General features: G+C 40.6%; 1 long non-coding RNA gene across 1 annotated transcript; it reads left to right on the forward strand.

The window, feature by feature from the left end:
* The first annotated feature begins 1,615 nt into the window (after positions 1 to 1,615).
* On the forward strand, positions 1,616 to 15,761 carry LOC111097218. The gene is made up of 5 exons (XR_005362864.1): positions 1,616 to 1,872; positions 2,352 to 2,548; positions 2,872 to 3,126; positions 8,935 to 9,178; positions 15,719 to 15,761. It is a non-coding gene; the product is annotated as an uncharacterized LOC111097218 (long non-coding RNA).
* Positions 15,762 to 16,327: the final 566 nt, after the last annotated feature.

A 16,327-nucleotide genomic window follows, 5' to 3' on the forward strand; every position in this document is an offset into this window, starting at 1 on the left:
TATATAGATATATATATATCCATATATATCTATATATATCCTGAAATTAGGGTTTGGACATGTATTTGATATTTAATAAGTGTAAAGATGGTGCAGAACTGATATTGCTTCTCCCCTATAGACTGTGGCCCCATGGACATATATCGTCTTCTGCCCTTATTTGCCTTCTAGTTGCCTCAAATTATATGCTTCCTTGGTCCCTACCACTTGGTTTGGGGCCGGCCTTATTTGCCACACCCCAGGCTGTACTTGACCTCTGTAGGCTTCCTCACCCCTGTTTCTTCTTCCTGTTAATTTTTCACCATGCAGCTCCTTAGTGAAACACATCAAAAATCTTACTCATTAATGAAAGTTTCCATTATTGCCAATATACTTACTATATTCTCTCCAAGGTAAAAAATATGTACATTTTATTCACATTTTTAATAGCAAGAGATAACTCAAAAAAGTTTTATTGGATAAAGCTTAATGTTGGCAAAAGTGTGGGAAAAATAGAAAGTCTAATGCAATGCTACAGACACTGTAAAATTTGGGAGATATACTGTCAATATCTACCAAAAATTTGGTACATGCTCCTCGACCCAGTGGATCGCACATGCTCCTCGACCCAGTGGATCCTCTTCTAGGACATACTTCTACAAGTTGTGCAAAGATGTATGGAGAAGACTATTCATTGCTTCTATTATAATAAACACTTTAAACAACCAAAAGGGGATTTGAGAAATAAACAATGGTTCGATCATACAAAGGGATCCTTGCTGCCAATTTAATCAATGAGATAAATCAATTTGGGTTGAGATGGAAACATGTTCACAATATATTGTTAAGTGGAAAAAGTCAAGGTACAGAATAATATAGTACTATGATCCTATTTCTGAAAAAAATCATAAATAGCACTTATGAAATAACAGGTGAATGGCAATCACTTCTGGGTGGTGGGATATCTGGGAACATTCATGTACTCAGTGATGCTTGAGCTTTAACAGTCAGTATGTCTTATTTTGTTAAATAAGTAATCATGGCTTTATAATATTTTTATACATTAATTTACAGTGGAGTTTCCCTCCTCTTATTCCTTCCCTTTATTTGAGCGGTTTCTGTCCATTTTCTCAAGGAATGTAACAGAACATAAAAATAGCCTTTCCAGCCTTTCTGGCCTTTGTGTTCCAAAAGCACAAGCCCTTAGGGGAAGGGAATTTATTATGTGCATAAACACAATGTTTTATTCAGCAGCAAGGGGAAGGCAGAGTGTCCTTCAGACTAGGAAGAGCCACTACTTGATTGAGGTGATGAAAGAAAGTGTGAGAGGCGGTCAGAGGGAGGAGATCTTTTGAGTTACTAGAGCAGAAATAATCCACACATTGTTCTCAGTAGCTGGTGAGTAGAGGAAGGGACAGGGGTGGGAACAGGTAAGATTCCAGGAAATAAATGTCGTTTCTAAACCAGGAGTTACATTACAACTAAGATACCTTCAGGTGTCCTTGAGTGAAATGGCCCATGTTGCAAGGCAGCTGTTACTCAAAGTCTGTCAACTGCTGTCTAATAAGAGTGGGGGTCCAGCATTGCCAGACCTTCCAATTTTTCAAATCCAAAGTTTAAGTTACAAACTCTTAACTTTTAACTGGATCAATTCCATGGGTCAAATTAAATGTTCCTGTCTCAGTCTATGAGGTCTGTTATAGCAGGAATGCCATAGACTGGGTAACTTATAATTAACACAATTGTATTTCTCACAGGTCTAGAGGCTGGGAAGTCCAAGAGCAAGGTGCCAGAAGATTCAGTGTCTGGTGAAGACCTGCTTTTTCAGTCTTCTCACTTTGTCTTCACATGGTGGAATAAGTGAGAGAGCTCTCTGGAGTCTCTTTTCTAAGGGTACTAATCCCATCACTAGCGCTCCACACTCATGACCCAAGTGCCTCCCAAAGCTCCACCTCCAAATACCATCACCTTGAGGGCTAGGGCTTCGACATATGAATTTTGGGGAGACATAAACATTCAGGCCACTGTAGTCTCTGTGGGTTAAACCTGACCTACAGGCCTCACGGGTGTGAACTGATTGAAGAAGAGGTGGCCTTGAAGAACAATTCCTGTGCTCCAAGTATGGACCAGGTAGCAGGAGCTATGGACATTTCTCTTCACAGGTGCCAATGTAGACCAGGATCACATGCTCCTTCCCACCTCCAGTGCCCTCTTCTTGAGATCCACAGCCATAGGTGCTGGATTAAAGAAGAGAGGGGAGGGGACAAGAAACCCAAGAGGTCCTGATGTTGTATTTTTTATCTACCAGGGCAGGTGAATAGAGACACAGTCAGAAGTGAAGAAATCATTAATATATGGATTATTTCATGTAGTCCTTGTAGAAAAAGCAGAAGAGCTCTGCCAGACCATAGAGAGCCAGTCCTTCTTTGAGAACGCAGCCTTGGCAGCCGTGGGCCTTTGCCTCGCTGTCCCCGCCACCCTTCTTCCCTTGCTGCCCCACCCCCACCAAGAAGCCCCAGTGCCCAACTCCAGCCACTGTCACTGGGATCCATGAAAAAGCCAGGCCCGTGTAAGTAGGGTTGGGGGTGACAGACAGGGAGGGGGCACTTTTATTTTTGGGATTGTGAGAAAAATGAGTTCTTGAAATCCCCAGTTGGAACCTGGAACAAATAGAAACAACATAATAAGGAGGGATTTGTTTCTCTGGTGCTGTGGATATTATAGTTTGGCCATATTAAGTCATGTTATGAGAACTGGCCTGGAAAACTAAACCAACTCTTGATTAAAAAAAATATTGAGGGGAGGTATTTGAATGCCACTAACTACAGTCAAATCTAAGGTTTTCCTCACCACTTTGCTCTCTTCCATCTCTACTTTCTCTCCCTTATTCAGGTTACTGATTCTTACAGCTCCAACTCACACCCCTACATATGTGAATCAAAACCTGGACCGCAGGTGCAACTTCTCCTCTGAGCACCAGACACAGACGCTCCCTAGCCTGGGGCACATCTCAGCCTGGGCTGTCAGAAGCTTTCGCAGAGCCTGATGAGAATCTTAATAAGGAACTCTCCAGAGGTGGCGATTGGAGGGGGAGAGAAAGGGAGAAAAACAAGAGAAATGACTGCCCCTCGCTTCAGGGGAATAGAGGTATGGCTCACCTGGCCAGAGCACTAGCTGAACTTCAACTCCTGGCCAGGCATTCTTCTATGGAGGCTCTTCCTCTCCTTCCCTTTTCTTGTCACTATTTTTCCAATCACCAAGACTTGAGATCCCCTAATCAGCTTAGATGTCAATTCTTCCAGATAGTCTTTCCTGACCCTCTAAGTTAGAATCAGGTGCCCCTCCCTGCCCTGTACTTCCCTCCCAGGAACTCTTCTAGCACTGTAGTGTGAAGCCCTGTTATTTGACTGCGTCTTACACTCTACAGTCCCTGCCTTACGATGGTTGACTTCACGATGGTGCAAAAGCAACATGCATTCAGTAGAAAACTTACTTTGAATTTTGAATTTGAATCTTTTCTCAGACTAGTGGTATGCAGTACAACACTCGCTCGTGATGCTGGGCAGCAGCAAGGAGCTGCAGCTTCCACGCAGCCAGGTAGTCAATGGGATAAACAACAGATACACAGACAAGCATCCTGTGTCCATATAACCATTCTGTGTTTCACTTTTAGTGCAGTATTCAGTAAGTTACATGAGTTTTTGAACACTTTATTATAAAGTAGGCTTTGTGTTAGATGAGTTTGCCCACCTGTAGGCTTATGTTGGTGTTCTGGGCGCACTTAACATAGGCCAGGCCAAGCTATCATGTCCAGTAGTCTAGGTGTATTAAATGCCTAATTTCTGACTTAAGATATTTCAACTTTTGGTATTTTCAATTTACAATTGTTTATCAGGACATAAGCCTGTTGTAGGTTGAGGAAGATTTGTACTTAAAGAGAGGTGGGAGGAATGAAGAAACATCTGTCTTCTTTATATTCCTTTTAGGGTAGTGATCTTATTCCGTTTTTTATTTATGGTTTAGACAGTTGAGCAAGAAATAATGGATTTCCTTATTCTCCTCAAACCCGTTTATTTTTTATTCCAAGCCCCCATTCTGACAGGCTGGGGGGTATTCTGATTTTGTTCATTCTTGGTCCTGCTTGCAGGACCTCCCTATAGGTTCCTCTGAACCTCAGTCATCAGAAACCCACCACAGACTCTTGGTTACTGCAACTATGCTAATTCTGGGCTATGCCTGAGCATAGGAATCCTGACAAAGCCAAGAGCCATGCAGTTCTTTCTCTGAGCTCTCACCACTTCCAGGGGTCAAGAGCTTCACACCTGACTCCTAAACCCACCCACTCACCCTGAAGACAAAATGGAGCCTGTCCCTGTCTCCATGCTTCCTGTTCAGCTTTCCCTGAAACACCCAGATTAATTTCCTCAGTGCACTTAGCCTTCACAAAATCAAAAGTCAGAAAGGGAAGTGTACTGCCAACAACTTCTGCTTTCTGCCCTTCTGAGGCAAGTCATACCCTGGCTTCCTGCTTGAATGGGAGAAGATAAAGAATATGAAACAAGGGCACCTGGGTGGCAAAGTTCGTTGAGTGTCTGACTCCTGGTTTTGGCATAGGTCATGATCTCGGGGTCATGATCTTAGGGTCATAAGATTGAGCCCCATTGGTGCTCAGCACAGAGTCCTCTTAAGACTCTCTCTCCCTCTCCCTTTGCCCCTCTCACCTGTGCTCTCATGCTCTCTCTCACTCTCTCTCGAATAAATAAATAAATAAATCTTTTTAAAAAATAAAATACAGGAAGAAAAACATAGATTTGTATCTCAGAAAATTTTCCAACTATTATATTTTATCATGTGCCTCTCCTCTTGGAGGCCTGTGGTGAATAGTACCCCCCAACCAAAGGTGTCCACATCCTTTTTGTTTAAGATTTTATTTATTTTGCAGAGAGAGAGGATGTGAGCACAAGCAGGGGGAGGGGCAGCAGGAGAGGGAGAAGCAGACTCCTCGCTAAGAGGGAGCCCATCACAGGACTCAATCCCAGGATCCCAGGATCACAACCTGAGCCAAAGGCAGATGCCCTACCAACTGAGCCACCCAGGCACCCAGGTGTCCACATCGTAATCCCTGAACCTATGAATATGCTACCTTATATACTAAAAGAGACTTTCAGATGTGATAAAAATAAAGATCAGTTTATCCTGGATTATCTGAGTGAGCCCAACCTAACACAAGTGTCCTATTAATAGGGAGGCAAGGGGGCTCAGAGTCAGAGAGAAAAGACATCAGTAGGAGGCAGAGGTCAGAGAAGGGAGGTGCTACTTGCTGCCTTTCAATTTGGAAAAGGGGCTATAAGCCAAGGAATATAGGCAGCCTTATGAACCTAGAGAAGGCAAGAAAACGAATTCTCCCCTAGAGCCTCCAAAAGGAACACAGGATTTAGCCCAGTGAGACTGGGTTTGGGCTTCTGACCTCTAGGACTCTTAATACATTTGTACTGTTTTAAGCCAATGAGTGTTGTAACTTGTTACAGCAACAATGGATAACTAATACACACCTGAGGGCACGGAGTGTATATATCTTTCACATTGGACTTATGAAGTGTCTTGCACAGGGTACTCAAATAATGTGTTTCTTTTTTAAGATTTTATTTATTTATTCATGAGGGGGGGCGGAGAGACACAGGCAGAGGGAGAAGCAGGCTCCACGCCGGGAGCCCGACGCGGGACTCGTTTCCGGGACTCCAGGATCGCCCTGGGCCAAAGGCAGGCGCCAAATCGCTGAGCCACCCAGGGATCCCCTCAAATAATGTTTATATAATTCTCTGCCTCTCATAAATAGAAGCCTGAAAAATTGAAAGACCTTTACCATACTAGACTTAAAATATGGTTTAATCTGAGGGATTTGGGCAGGGTTGTGGTTCATTTTAAAAATATATTGTTCAGGGCAGCCCGGGTGGCTCAGCGGTTTAGCGCCACCTTCAGCCCAGGGCACAATCCTGGGGTCCCGGGATGGAGTCCCGCGTCAGGCTCCCTGCATGGAGCCTACTTCTCCCTCTGCCTGTGTCTCTGCCTCTCTCTCTCTCTCTCTCTCTCTCTCTCGTGTGTTTCTCATGAATAAATAAATAAAATCTTAAAATATATATATGTATTGTCCAGGGGCCCCTGGTGGTGAAGTCAGTTCATTGTCAACTCTTGGCTTTGGCTTAGGTCATGATCTCAGGGTTGTGGGATCAAGCCCCATGTCAAGCTCTGAGCTCAACTTGGAGTCTGCTTGAAATTCTCTCTCCCTTTCCCTCTGTCAAATAAATAACTTTTAAAAAATAAAACAAAAACAAAAACTGTGTTGTCCAGGTTTTCCCCATTGCTTTTCTCTCCACCACCCAAATAGTACTGAGGAGTTTCTTTGTAGGCTGTTCTTAGGGTATGGGTGACACAGCCTGGAAAAAGAAGGCTGTTTTCTCCACCTGGTTTTTGAGCACCTGGGGAGACCCTTATCCAGCTATACATTTCTGGCATTGAGGTAAAAAGGAGTTTTATTTATTTATTTATTTATTTATTTATTTATTTATTTATTTATTTATAAATATATATTTAAAAGGGAATATATATATTCAAGAGCATATATATATATATATATATATATATATATATATATATATCAAGAGCCAGTCGTGATGAGCACTGGGTAATGTGTGGAAGTGTTGAATCACTGTATTGTATACCTGAAACCAATACAACATTGTATATTAACTATACTGGAATTAAAATTTAAAAATATCAAGAGCACAAACTGGCCAAATTGGAGCATGGAGTTTATACCGTGAATGGTAGAGCAGAAGAAATGTGTAAGTATGTAAGAACAATTCCCACCAGAAAGGGAGGCATTCAACAAACAGGAAGGCAAGAGAGATTCCTAGACTCTGAAACTAGGGTTCAGGGGCCATGGGTCTCTGAAAAATCCTAGCACTTTGCATTCCTCCTCTCTGGGCCCAGGCAGGAGAGGGGTGGGCAGAAGAGGCAAGCCTGCAGGCAAGTTTTGGGAGCCTAGAGCAGAAACCGACAACTGGATGAAGTGAAAGCAGGTCACCTGTCTCTGAGGGCAGCAGGCAAAGCTGATGCCAGAAATGTTGATGAGACTAGACCATGTGATACCACCCAGCTATATAGGGATGGCATGTAGTGCCTATACCTGCCTTAATACCAAATGTTACAGAAGTGCCCTTACCCTCAGCCTTCGTAGGAAAGTAATGCTGATTTTTGCCTCCACATTTATTTTTTTTAATTTTTATTTATTTATGATAGTCTCACAGAGAGAGAGAGAGAGAGGCAGAGACACAGGCAGAGGGAGAAGCAGGCTCCATGCACCGGGAGCCCGATGTGGGATTCGATCCCGGGTCTCCAGGATCGCGCCTCGGGCCAAAGGCAGGCGCCAAACCGCTGCGCCACCCAGGGATCCCTGCCTCCACATTTACTACAAGGAGGTGATTTGTTCAAGTGACCCCAATTTGATAATATTAAGTCTTCTACCATTGGCAGAATAGGGTGCCACAGAGTGAAATAATTTCAGTTATAGAGGGTCATAAACAATTACATCTACACACATCTAAGATTTGTAGCCTGGCAAAAATTTATACCAACAAATGATTTTAAGCAGAGCTGAAATGGAAACTTTTATTGGAATAAAACCCAACCTTTTTACTTAAGATTTTTTAAAAGATTTATTTATTTAACTAAGAGAGAAGGGGAGAGAGAGAGAAAAAAAGGGAGAGGGGAGGGGCAGAGAGAGAGGGAGAGAAGCAGACACCCTACTGAGTATGGAGCTTGATGACACAGAGCTCAATCCCAGGACCCTGAGATCATGACCTGAGCCAATGTCAGGAGTCAGACACGTAACCGACTGAGCCACCCCGGTGCCCCTTTTATCCAACTACAGTTCAAGAAAATAATTCTATTTTATAGCTTCATACTCAAAGCATTCTTGTATTTCTTTAAAAATGACTTTTCAGGGATCCCTGGGTGGCGCAGTGGTTTGGCGCCTGCCTTTGGCCCAGGGCACGATCCTGGAGACCCGGGATCGAATCCCACATCAGGCTCCCGGTGCATGGAGCCTGCTTCTCCCTCTGCCTGTGTCTCTGCCTCTCTCTCTCTCTGTGACCATCATAAATAAATAAAAATTAAAAAAAAAAAAAATGACTTTTCAGTAATTTTACTATAGTTTTTTTTCTCTGAGGCCAAGGAAAATTAGACTTTACAGATCAATTCTACTTGTATGTATTTTATCTTAAGAGTCTTTCCCCCTTTTTCAAACATGAGGTGATCATTAAAAGCTCCATTTTCCATCCCACAGCCTGGAAACATCCTTGATGCAGAGGAAAGATAATAATCTGGATCTGCTCAGGGAAAGAGACCCACAATAGTTTATTTTCATGGCATATCAGCATAATGTAGTGGAAAAGTCACACGCCCAGGACTCAGTAGACATGGTCTCCTGGCTTCCAGTGTGGGAGTTTAGGCTCTGAGTGGGAGTTCCGTCAGCTGGTAGCTATCCTGTTTCCTTTATCCCTATTTGAGAAATGTAGTGGCTGACAGGATTTCCAACACAGTGCTTCTCACACTTTAATGTGTGGCTCTTGCCTGAGTGTGTAGAGCCTGCCCTAGGGGAGAGCGTGACATTCTGCATTCTGACCAGCTCCCAAGAGGCAGATGATGCACGTGCTCAAACCACATTCAAATACACATTGAGGAACTCCAAGGGACATCCCATCCCCAAAATGTTTTGTATTTCCTTAATTCATGTATGTCTTCAGAGAACTGCCATTGGTCATATTTTTAAAATACACATTTTGGACAGTTAAGAAGGACACATACTGTTTGAATTTAAGTTAATTAGGGGTTGGGATTGCCATTAGGGCTTTTGGATCACTACAACTACATAAACACCTTTTTTTTTTCCTGTAGCCCTGGCTCTAGCTGCACATCAGTATCACCTGAGGTGCCTTCGAAAACTACCAGTGCCTGCTAACTCCACCCACCTACCCACCCACCCTGCACTTCACGAACACCAGACTACAATTGAACTGGTCTGGGGAGGAGCCCGGCCACCGAGTGTTTCTCAAAAGCTCTGCTTGTCTTGTGATTCTAATGTGCAGCCAAGACTGAGAACCACTGCAGGCCAGCCTCTCCGGCTATGAAGGCGCTCCAGGTACGATCAAGTTGGTATTAAAGCTACTCACAGCTGTTATCCATTATCTCAGGGCATTCTCATGGAAAGCTTAAATTATATAACTCACATAAACATTTCACTTATGAATTTGTAATTCAATAAAGGTTCTCAGGAAGGGAGATGATACAGGGAAACCTCTAGCTTTGTTTGGTCCTTTTTAGAAAAAAGAAAGAAAAGAGTCCAATTATAAAGCACACTTTGGTTCTGTGGAGCACACAGGCTTTAAGGCTCATTTGGAAGGCTCAATTTTAAACAGCAAAGTTTTATAAAGTCAGCAGAAGACAGCAGAGGCAATAAAAGTTCCTAGACTAGGTTCAGCTGTCATCAGAACAATCCCTCCGCAGGGAACAAGTCTCTCCAGAAGATTGACATGGTTATGAAGCTACATCATCAGTTGAAATCTTGGCTACAGCATTTTCTAAATGTGACCTTGGGCAATTTTCTTTTAACACCTGAGTTTCCTTTTTTGGTAAAATGTGATAAGGATTAGGTTGTAAAGATTAAAATGAGTTAATGTCTATACAGTGCTTTTTGTACAATGCTTGTTATATAGTAACTATTATTAATATTATCACCTACTCTGAGATTAGAAGTGAGACATTACTGGGATGCCTGGATGGCTCAGTCGGTTAAGCATCTGACTCTTGATTTCAGCTCAGGTCAAGATCTCAATATCAAGATAGAGCCCCACATCGGGCTCTACCCTGAGCATAGAGCCAGCTTAAGATTCTCTCCCTCCACTTCTCTTCTCTCCCTCCACCTCTCAAACTAATTAATCAACTAATTAAAAAGAAGTGGGACATTTCTATTTCCCCCTTTAAAATTACATTTTAGCACTGCCTCAGCAAGACTATAGCATGTGTGTATTTGTTTAAAGAATAATGAAAACAGTGTGGCTCTGGCAGAGGGGAGGTAGTCATAACGCCAGAAAGGTAAGTTGAGGCTGGTTTGTGGCAGATCTTACAGGCAAGGCCAAAAAGTCTAGATTAATCTTGTTGGCAAAAATGAGCTATTTGAAATTTTTGAGCCAGAGAATGACATGACCATTCTTCTGTTTTAAAATAGACCAGTGCAGAGTTCAAAGGGGGTTTGCAAGTATCTCCCTTCTTCTGAAGCCGCAAGAATTTTTCTGCCCTACTTCTACAAATGATACCAACACAACACTTACATTTGCAGTTTGTGGTTTTTCTGAGGCAAACCATTGCCAGCTAACTACAGCCCTGAAATAATTTTATTTTTGCCATAAATCTTAAAACAGATATTTGTATTATCTAAGGCACTTGAGAGATTTACATTCCAGGGCCTTAGTAAGACCCAAGTCAAAGTAAAAGAACAAGGTAATGGAATACTATCCTTCCAGGAGCAGATGAGGTCCCTCCATATACTATGGGAATTTTATATAATTAAAAGAAATTGCTAGCCTACTGTCAAGTAGCTCGCAGGTTTAGGGTCAAGGAGTTTGTAATTGAGACTTGGGGCTTGGCCAGGTATGATCCAGAATGTGAACATTTTTGCAGGCTAAGAATTTTGCCCAAATCATCTCCCATAATGTTAAAACCAGAGTATGTAGGGGCACCCATCTGGCTCAGTTGGTAGAGCATGCAGTTCTTGATCTCAGGTTCATGAGTTTGAGTCCCACATTGGGCATAGAGATTACTTAATAAAAATTTTTTAAAAAAACAGAGTATATAAAATTAGGTAATCTGACTCTGGGCTTCTACTTAAGGAAAAGACAAAACACTTAAATAAGTGACAAGGGTCTGAATCAGCTGGTAGTTGGAGGAAGAGAAAGTAGGGAAGAAACTTAGGAGACATTAACTAGTAAAATGCTGAGAATTTAGTTCCTCTTGAAGGCTATGTCTAAGTCAGCTTTGTTTTAGGGGGTGCCTAGCCTTATTCCTGGCACGTAGTACACTCTAAAGTCATGTTTGTTGAATGAATAAAGGGGGAAAAGTGTCAAAAGGAACCAAAGATGGGAGAGGAAGTAGATGGGGTAGAAATAAGTCAACATATACTACAAAAATACTTGAGGTTTCATATATGAGTAAATGGTTGGTCCGAGAATTCAAATACAAAAGAATTGGTTTGGAGGGTTGCCAGTCTATCTCACAAAGTTCTGATGAAGGCAAAAGAAACAAGGTTAGTAGGACATTTCTGTAGCTCTATCTGAGGTATACATGTTTGCATTTGTTTATTCCCTAAACATTCTTGAATGTTCTTTGTGTTGTGCATTCATTCAAAAAATATTTCATAAACATCTATGATCTGTGTTATAAAGATGAATAGAAGAGAACACTTGTCTGAGAAACTCACTGGCTAGTGATTGAGATAGAAATGAAATACAGTAATAATAATACCCAATGTTTATTGGATATTGACCATATGCCAGATGAAAGTATTTTGTGTATTGATTCATTTTATCCTCATTACAATCCTGTGAGGTATATGTTACTACTATCTGTGATTAGTGGAATAATAGCCCCCTTCAAGTGTCCATATTTCAATTTCAAGAACCTGTGAGTATGGTATATTATATAGCCAAGGGGAATTAAGCTGAATATAGAATTAATATTGCTAATCCACTGACATTGAGATAGAGTATCCTGGGTTAGCCAGGTGAGTCACATATAATTACAAGCACCTTTAAAAGTGGAAGAGGTAGGGGAAGGCAAAGAGAAGGCAGAGTCAGAAAGACACGGATGCAAGGTTGGAGGGATGTCAAGTCTCAGTCTTCCATTGTTAGCTTTGAAGATGGAAGGGAGTTAAAAGTCAAGGAATGTCGGCAATTTCTGGAAGCTGGAGAAAGCAAAGAAACAAATTATCTGTCCCCTAGAGCTTCCAGAAGCCACACAAGCCTGCTGACACACTGATATTAACCCAGGGTAAAAGACCTGTTTCGGACTTCTGACCTCCAGAAATGTAAGATGACATATTTTTGTTGCTGTAAGCCATTAAGTGTATGGTACTTTGTTATAGCAACAACAGAAAACTAATACCTACTCTGTATTTTTTTTATTTAAGAAAAAGTCCTTTTATTTTATAATTTTTTAGAGATAAGGAAATAGAGGCACAGAAAGACTGTTGTTATCCAAATTTTAATTACTTAACATTGTTCCTTTATGAGGGTTTCCTGGTCTTTCTCACTTCTCTGGCCACCTCAGGTTCCTTGCAAGTTCCTTGATTCATAAGCAGTCTCTAAATGGCAGTGTTTCTCAGGAATTTCTTCTAAATGCTTTTCTTTTTCTGTTTGAATATTTTTCCTAGGTGATCTCATCCACTCCCAGAGGTTTTTTCTTGTTGCTTTTTAAAAAATATTTATTTATTTACCATAGACACAGAGAGAGGTAGAGACATAGGCAGAGGGAGAAGCAGGATCCCTGTGGGGAGCCTGATGTAGAACTTGATTCCAGGACCCCAGGATTATGACCTGAGCCAAAGGCAGATGCTCAGCCACCAAGCCACCCAGGTGGCTCACACTCACAGTTTTAAACACTGTTTATAACCTAATTATTCCCAACACTATATTTCTAACTTTGTCCCCTCCTTTGAACTCCACACTAATAAGCTTGTTATCTGTATTTGGATGGCTTACAAACATTCCAAATCTAACATATGTTCAAAACAATCCAATCCTACCACAAAATGGCTCCACCCCCACATTCACTTACATTTGTCTCAAGTCAAGAAACTGAGTCAGCCTTTAGTCCTGTCTCTCCCTCTATCTCCACATTCACACCAGCAACCTATCCACGTCTTTCTACCTTCACTTCTACCAACCTGATCCAAGCCACCACCACGTCCTACCTTGAAAACCACAGTGGCTTCCCCACAGCCTCTCTGTGTCTATCCTTGTTCCTCTGTGGATCTGTTTTCCTCACCTTTTCCTCACCACAATGACTGTCCTTCTTAGACAATAAATCAGATCTTGTCATGTCCCTGCTTAACACCTTTCAATGGCTTTCCATTCTACTTAAAATAATATCCAAACTCCTTTTCAATGACTCACAGAGCCCTACACAATCCTGTTCCTGCTTACGTTGCCAACCTCACCTGTCACCACTGCCCTTCATTCATCTACCTTTTTCCAACCCTACCCAGTTTCTTTCTGAAGTTACTCTGAATTTCCTGCCTCAAGAGCTTTGTATCACAGCTTCCTGCTAATATTGTACACGTGCATTTGCGCACATACACATAACATATACCTTTCACCTATATATTACCCATTCTTCAATGTTCAGATTAAATGTTTCCTCCTTATAGAGGCCAGCATCAAAACATTTTTACTCTGACGCCCAGCCATTCTCCAATGTGATTCTCTATCCCAGCCCCCATTTGTTTAACATTTATTGCAACTTGCAGTAATTTGTCATTTTAATGACTTGGTTTTTTGCTTTTGTCTTTCTAGTAGGTTAGTTACAGACACAGGAACTGCGTCTACTAGGTTACCAATGTAACCCCAGAACACATGCCTGACACATAGTAGGTGCTCAATAAATATTTGCTGACTATTGACTAAAGGTTGCATATTTCAAAGTTAGTAATGTCTAAAATGGTACTAATACTATCTGTACCATTATCTATAGCATATCTATAGTAATGCTACAACTACCTAAATGGTGAATTTGAATTTAAGTCAATAACTGATCACTAGCCAGTTGAATTTACATTTTATAATATCCTTTTATTCCATTAATTGTACTTACCTATAAATTAAATCAACTATACATTTAAAAGTAAAATTTCATGTCATAATTTTTTTTAAATTTGTAAATGTCATGACAAATTTGATATATACATAATTTTTCCCTAAAGACTTTGAATCAGTTTAGCTTCTTTTTGGCTTTTACACTTATAGTAAAATCACATGGTACAGATTCAGAGTAAGAAAATACATATTTAGAGTAGATCAGACCAGCACACATCATATTTTTTCCCCAAAGTTGGAGGTGCTAATGAGAAGTTTATGTGCCAGACACAAGTTTTTAAGAAATCTTCAATGAGAAATAAAAGTAGAATATAAATTATTCAAGTTATGTGTAGCAAGTGACTAATGAATGCTTTTCAACTAGGTATTTGGAGATAAGCAACAGGTGATACACATAGTAGCAGGCAGATGAAGTAATAATGTTGATATATTTAACTTCAAGTAAGGTTATATTTATCGTCACAAAGGAGCCTACTCCTTTGAAAAATATGTGGAATGAGAAACACCTTCATTCTTCCTCCACCCTTCATTAAAGCGACATATACCCAATCCCTCAAAGAGGACAAATGGGGATGTGGGATCTGTTAGTTTGAAGGATAATATTCAATTCAATCAGTACATTTTTATTTTGAGGCCACAGGATGTTAGGTATTTTTTAAAATAAGATGCATAAATCACTATAGCTGACTTTATATAGGTTATAATCTTGTTAGATAAACAAGACAAAATATGTAGAGCCAAGCAGCAAACACATCAGGATCAGAGGTTTTACAAAACCATACTAACTAATTGATCACATATGTTCCTTCAAGAGACAAATGTGGTGTCAGATTCTTTCTCGATATCTTTACCAGCAGCACAACTTTTGTTAAGCTTTGTAGCCTCAGAGCCCCAGGCCCTCCTCTGTTAGAAGAGGATTATAAAAATATACTATGTCTCATAGGGTCATGATAGGATAAAATGAGATCATCTTGGTGGAGTGCTTGGGATTGAGCATAGCACCAAGTAAGCACTCATTAAACATTAGCTACTGTTATGACTATTTTAGTCTTTTGAAGGTTATATGATAAATTGCTTCTATAAATGGAAATGGAGAAAAGCCTTTGTTGAAAAGTATTATTTGCAAACTGTGTCATTTGTTGTAAAGGATTTATCACAAACTTACTAACATTGTTAGGATGAATCTCACTGTAATTTTTGCCAGGAGTTTGCAACTTTGAGGTGTTAATTTCTGGAGTTAAAAGGCTCTTTTCTTAGATGGCTTTTTTTTTTTTTAATTAAATACTGGCCCAAGCAAGAGGTTCTGGAATTGTATTTATGATCACATGGCCTAATATAAAAAGATAATTATTCAACAAGAACTTATTTTAAAGGATACAAAATGTCATATAGTCCTTGCACTTTAAAAAACATATATACATATCACCTGTCTGCCATGGAGAAAAAACATGCATACCAAAAACTACATTATAAGTTATTAAAGAAGTATATACCTTCTGTTTGGCAATTTCTCCTCTCTTATGGTTTTAACTGCCTCCTGCATTCTGATAACTACCAAATCCATACTTGGAAATTTAACCTCTCTTCTGGGCCACTGTAGGTTCAAACGATGGCTGAATAGCTCTACTAAGATAGCATGTCCAGAACTATACTCACCATCTTGCTGCCTCCTTTATCTTATCAACCAGTCAGGCAAAGAACTCAGAGCCTAAGTTATTCTTCCTTCCTGCTCCCTAACTACTACTAATCCTTTATTTTTTTATTTTTTATTTTTTTTAAATATTTTTTTAAATATTTTATTTATTTATTCATAGAGACACAGAGAGAGAATGAGAGGCAGAGACACAGGCAGAGGGAGAAGCAGGCTCCATGCAGAGAGCCCGACGTGGGACTTGATCCAGGGTCTCCAGGATCACGCCCCGGGCTGCAGGCAGCACTAAACCGCTGCGCCACCGGGGCTGCCCTACTACTAATCCTTTAGTCCTTGATTTTGCCTTCTACATTTTCTTCACTCTATCTCTTCCTCTACACTGATATCCCCATTATCTTGATTTTGGGTCTTCCTTTTCTCTCATGTATATTAAAGCTGGTAAACTGGTCTCCCTACCCTAGTTCTGCCTCCTTCCAACTCCTCCATGACATGCAAAGTCCCCTTCTAAAAACTAAGCCTCAAAAAAAAAAAAAAAAAAAACTAAGCCTCATCTCCTCTGTTTAATATTTTTCCATGTCTCCCTCTGTTTAATGACTCCCCAATATTGGCAGTATTGACATTTACTCAGTTTGATTAATTTTTACTAAGTACCTACTGTGGAAAAGACACTGTTATAGGTACTGGGAGAAGGATATTTAAATAAACAGGTAAGATTCTTCACTTTGTAACTATATATTTTAAAGATACCCCCCCAAAAAAAGTAAACAAAGAC

The sequence above is a fragment of the Canis lupus genome, chromosome 8, assembly GCF_011100685.1.
Source record: "Canis lupus familiaris isolate Mischka breed German Shepherd chromosome 8, alternate assembly UU_Cfam_GSD_1.0, whole genome shotgun sequence".
NCBI lineage: Eukaryota > Metazoa > Chordata > Mammalia > Carnivora > Canidae > Canis > Canis lupus.